This window comes from Sinocyclocheilus grahami, unplaced genomic scaffold (assembly GCF_001515645.1).
Source record: "Sinocyclocheilus grahami isolate Dianchi unplaced genomic scaffold, SAMN03320097.WGS_v1.1 scaffold2116.1, whole genome shotgun sequence".
NCBI lineage: Eukaryota > Metazoa > Chordata > Actinopteri > Cypriniformes > Cyprinidae > Sinocyclocheilus > Sinocyclocheilus grahami.
Genome location: NW_015507295.1, coordinates 31963 through 37832, shown reverse-complemented (window position 1 = coordinate 37832; position 5870 = coordinate 31963). Strand labels below are relative to the sequence as shown.

Sequence of the window (5870 nt, the reverse complement as noted above, 5' to 3'; positions counted from 1 at the left end):
TGTGTGTGTGAGTGTGTGTGTGTGTGTGTCTGTGTGTGTTTGTGAGACTGTGTGTGTGTGTGTGTGTGTGTGTGAGAGTGTGTTTGTGAGACTGTGAGTGTGTGTGTGTGAGAGTGTGTTTGTGAGACTGTGTGAGTGTGTGTGTGTGTGTGTGTGTGTGTGAGATTGTGTGTGTGAGAGTGTGTGTTTGTGAGTGTGTGTGTGTGTGTGTGTGAGTGTGTGAGATTGTGTGTGTGTGAGAGTGTGTTTGTGAGACTGTGTGAGTGTGTGTGTGTGTGAGTGAGTGTGTGAGATTGTGTGTGTTTGTGAGACTGTGTGAGTGAGTGTGTGTGTGTGTGAGTGAGAGTGTGTTTGTGAGACTGTGTGAGTGTGTGTGTGTGTGTGAGTGTGTGAGATTGTGTGTGTGTGAGAGTGTGTTTGTGAGACTGTGTGAGTGTGTGAGATTGTGTGAGACTGTGTGAGTGTGAGAGTGTTTATGAGACAGCGTTTGTGTGAGAGAGAGAGAGCGCGCGTGTGTGTGTGTGTGTGTGTGTGAGAGGGAGTGTGTGTGTGTGTGTGTGTGTGTTTGTGTGTGTGTATGTGCGCGCGCTCACCTCTCTTATTGTTGCACTGAACGATTTTAAAGACCAACACACTGACAGACACACACACACACACACACTGACAGACACGCACGCCGCAGATGGACTCCAGAAACACTCCAAAACTTAAATACTACAGCATAAATACAGAACAACAAAAGACTGCTCACCTGATGGTCTTTATACAGCTGTATTTATATCAGTGATTGTTTACTGTCTCTGTCTGTTTCGTTTATCACTTGATCACGTATCTTTCATAAATGAACAAAACTGCAGTCGTGCAGATGGATGGAGATTCTCAGCGATTCTCCGCTTCATCTGTGAGTGAACTGAAGCTTCGTTCGTGATCGTGTGCTGTTCTGGAGAAGCTTTGCGGTCGCTCGGTTATTGAGTCTTCAGACGGCAGATGAGTGAGTGGATTCATTCAGGAACCGGGAGAAACTCCAGCATGAACGAATCAACACTACAGACCCGTCACTGATCTCAGATCAGCTCCTGAGTCTCTCGCTCATCTGCAGATCAGACGGCTTTAGCATCCCAGCATCCCTCTGTTTAGTGACGTCATCAGTCTCCACTAATAATCTGCATTAATTGCTCCTCATGCGTTTCTTCACACTGATAACCGAGCGCTGGTGTTGCTCTGGGGGAGACATCTGATCAAACGAATCGTTAGTGTTTTTATAAATCTGTTGATGGCTGCAGTTCTTTTTTTTTAATGTCATGTTGTTTTGTATTTTAAAGCTCAGAGGAGGTTGGGAATTGAAGGATCTTCTTTTAATCGGGGAATGTCTGGCCACACGTGTCTTTCTGTGATCGTATTCGTTCATTGTGTTCATTTGAAAACCATGTTTTTTCTTTTGCATGTGAAGATGTTTTTGTATGAACGCATCGATAGTTCTTGCTGTTGTATATCAATGTTTTTACAGTGCTTGCGGATGCACAATAAAACAATTCAACCTTTGAATCTCTTTAAAACACATTTCTGTAAAGCTGCGTTCACACAGGCACAGAAGCGCTTCTGAAGCGTCTTCACACAGATTGTTTAATGCTGCTCAGAGGTGGCATGAGTGCATTTATACAGCAATTACAACTATGCTTTGGTTCGCTGAGATGGGTCAGAGCAGGTGTAATTGAGTCTGGCTTGAGAAGATTTGTAGCTACTTGGCGAGACTAAACACTTTGTCCTTGTTTGCCAGTGCAGTACACATCTAACAGACTATATCCCACAATGCAATGTGCTTGTCATTTCCAGTATCATGACTGAAAAATATAAACAAGGTAATTGTGTCTTTTTATCTCACAATTACGAGCTTATATCTTTAATAAGTGTCTGATCAGACTGACAAGTTTGGATTAATAATGCGAAATTAATGTATTTATTTGTGCAATGGCAGCAGGACGCCACCCGCTAATGTAATGAGGTCTAATGTTTATGATATTACACAAATACAGCTGTTTGAAACCTTCATCCTTACGTGCTGCGTGCTGTTTTGATGCAGTGTGCAGCACACGAGTATTCAGTCGAGCATCTCTGTTTCCATGGAAACTCCTCCAGCAGCCAGGCCTTCATTCGCGTCACGTGACTGACATTAACGCGGATGAAACACGCCTGCTGTCTGTGTCATACATGATGTGATGTGATCGCAGTGTGTGTAGTGTGCTGAGTGTGAGCACACGCCCTCGCCCCCCCCGCAGACCCACATCAGAATGTGAGCAAGAACTGGATGTGTGTCGAGGACACGAGCGAATAACAACGCGGGATTCGGATCCGGATCATCCGCGGGTTCGGGTTCCGATCGCAGCGGCTTCTGCGGGTTTCGGGCCCGATTCGGTTTCCGCGAGCGTTCCTCTCATCGGTGGATTTAAACGGACGCACGAGCCCTCGCGGATCCGATCCGGATCTGATGTTAATGAAGGAGACGCTGAGATCAGATCGACAGGTGATGGATAGGTAGATCTGCGGTGAAATATGAATGCGATGTGAAATCGTTTATGCGCTGATTGATCTTCAGCATCGCCTCCATTTTGAATCCGATTTAATGTCATGATTTTGTTTGTGATGATGGATTTATTTCCCGTGTCCTGATTTATTCCTCCCAGCCACTGGTTTGCGGTTATGGTGGTTTATATAAACTGGATTGTCGATCACTGAAGCCGGATTATTGTGTGTCTCGCTGTCATCAAAGAAAGGTTCGGAGATGGAGGATTCGGATCAGTGTGCCCCTCATGAGAGAGGGGTGTTCATGTGCCCTGAACCCCGATGATGAAGATGATGATGCTGGAGACACAGGTATCTCTCACACACACTCTATCTCACTCTCTCACTCACTCACTCACACACACACACACACACACACTCTCTCTCTCTCTCTCCCCCACACACACACACACACACACACTCTCTCTCTCTCTCTCCCCCACACACACACACACACACACACTCTCTCTCTCTCTCTCCCCCACACACACACACACACACACACTCTCTCTCTCTCTCTCCCCCACACACACACACACACACACACTCTCTCTCTCTCTCTCCCCCACACACACACACACACACACACTCTCTCTCTCTCTCTCCCCCACACACACACACACACACACACTCTCTCTCTCTCTCTCCCCCACACACACACACACACACACACTCTCTCTCTCTCTCTCCCCCACACACACACACACACACACACTCTCTCTCTCTCACTCACACACACACACTCACACTCTCTCTCACGCACTCACTCACGCACTCACACTCTCACACACGCACACTCTCACACACACACACTCACTCACTCCCACACACACACACACACACACACACACACACACACACACACACACTCACAAACACTCACACACACACACACACACACACACTCTCTCACACTCACTCACTTACTCACTCACTCACTCTCTCTCACACACACACACACACTCACTCTCTCTCACACACACTCACACACACACACACACAGCTCTAAGGCGGATACAGGAATACTATGATGGTACAGGTCCAAAAACATGGTATTACCGCAGTACTTTTTTGGGTCGGTTCATGTCTGACCGTCTCGTGTGTGTATGCGATCACTGTCTGATTCAGAATAGATCAGTCAGTAGCCCCTTTCACACGTGAAGTCACGTGTGAACAGAACCTTTTCAATAATACCGGTTAATTCGTTATAATGTTACCAGTTAATTACCAGTAAGAGGCTGTGTGTGAACTGGGGCTGCAACAAACCATTATTTTGATAATCGATTAATCCAACGATTGTTACAACGATGAATCGACTCATAAATCAGTAGGCTTTGTTCTATTATCAGCTTTTATAATTAGTTAAAATACTAAGCTACACGTATTCTAACTAATAAATAAAACAAAGTAGTCACTTCAGCTTTGAAGTGAATATCAAACTATTGTACAATTAATACAAATATTTTTTACAATACAAATCAATATATTTAGCACACAAAATTAGATGACAGAGACTTTCTCATTCAGCCTAATTAACTGCCTTTAATTTCTGCCTAATGTTTCCTTCTGTAAGTCACATATGGACATTTTATTTTCGATACATTATTTTATTCTCAACATTAGCTCTTGTGCTAGTGATCAAAACAGTCCTGAGCTAGATCAAGCTTTAATCTGTGCAAACCAAACTATCACTTTTTTTATTTGTATTCATTTATTTATTTTTGCATTCACTAATAAAAAGATTCTATCATTAGCTCGCTCCGCTCTGGACAGCGTATCCACATCGCTGTGATCAGATGCTTTCTTAACTGCTGTTCTCTCATTTCTGTTGTGTTTATTTCATTATTGAGAGGAAAGCTGCAGCATATATTTACATATTCATTTAAAAACTGCTTTCATCAGTCGGGTTCGGCTGCGGAGTCGGTCGTCTTCTCTTGAATTTCATCATCTGGGAGAGCTCGATTACCGTCTTGTGCTACAGCGCCACACTGGTCAAACCGCGGTACTGCAGGCTCTTACATTAGCTCATATGAGATCAAACGACTATTCGACCACCAAAATATTTGTCGACAATTTTTTATTGTCGATAATGTCGACCAGTGATTTCAGCCCTAGTGTGAGTGCAGAATGAAGATGAATGGTATGAGTGCGTACGAGCTGACGTAAGACTGATTTACACCGCGCTGTGTAGTTGGGTTTGAAGTCGTCTAATGCAGTGTCTCTGGGCCAAAAACAGCTGCATGAATGTGAACGTTTGACACCAAATGAAAACATCAACTAAAAACACTCCTCCATTACTAACACATCACCGGCACGCGCAGCCGCTTGGAGCTCATTTCTGGTTAATGATGCCACAGAATTTACCGGTATTTTGAAACGAATGTGCAAAAGTTGTTCCGGTAGTTTTACAGCATTTTACTGGCATTACTGTGTGAAAGGGGCTAATGAATCTCTGTCAGTGCGCACCGCTTTGTTGATTCGACTTCTTTTGAGTCATTTGATTCATTTATTCGTCTCGGTATACACGGCCAGAATGGTTCGACTTTTGAATTATTTCACTGATTCGATTTAATTATTATCATTATGTATTAATGATGTTTGTAAGACATGCAGACAAAGACAGAAACAGGAAAGTACTCATAATGTTGCTCCTGATGCTTCTTATGTGATATTAAACAGATAGTTCACCTAAAAATGAATATTCTGTCATCATTTACTCTTCCGCATGTTGTTCCAACCCTGTTCTTGCTTCTGTTGAACACAAAAGAAGATGTTTTGAAGAGTTTGTAACAGAACAGTCGACGGTAGCCATTGACTTACGTGATATTCTTTTCTGTGCTATGAAAGTCAATGGCTGTTTGGTTACCAACATTCTTCTTTTGTGTTCATCAGAAGAATAAAGCTCGTGGCTCAGTAAATGAGTTTTTCATTTATTACAGGTGGAGTTCAGTGTGTCTGATTCAGTTGGGATTGTTTTCATTAGTTTTGGGAATCTGGACGTATTCAGACTCGATCATGGGCCTCATTCATGAAACCTTCATACATGTATGAGCTTAAACAAACGCTTCGTTAACCGCAGATCTGATTAAAACGTCTGCATGAATTCCAATCAGTGTTACAGTTATTATTATTATTATTATAATCTACAATGTATTAAAAAGGAAATCACAATAGGCACCTTCAGTCATTTTTGCTTATCAATAAAATATTTCTCATTTAACTAATTGGTTCACTAATTAATTTGATGTATTATTGTGGTAAGTGCAGTTTTGTTAGTTTGGCTAAGAGAACACAAAACATTTAGCTGTTTT

General features: G+C 42.8%; 1 protein-coding gene across 1 annotated transcript in view; it reads left to right on the top strand.

Moving 5' to 3' along the window:
* Positions 1-1536, top strand: part of tbc1d13 (TBC1 domain family, member 13) — a 16832-nt gene extending 15296 nt beyond the window's left edge. The window contains exon 13 of the mRNA XM_016260565.1: positions 858-1536. The gene's annotated coding sequence lies outside the window, so the exon portion shown is untranslated. The remainder of the gene's footprint in view (positions 1-857) is intronic.
* The last annotated feature ends 4334 nt before the right edge of the window (positions 1537-5870 follow it).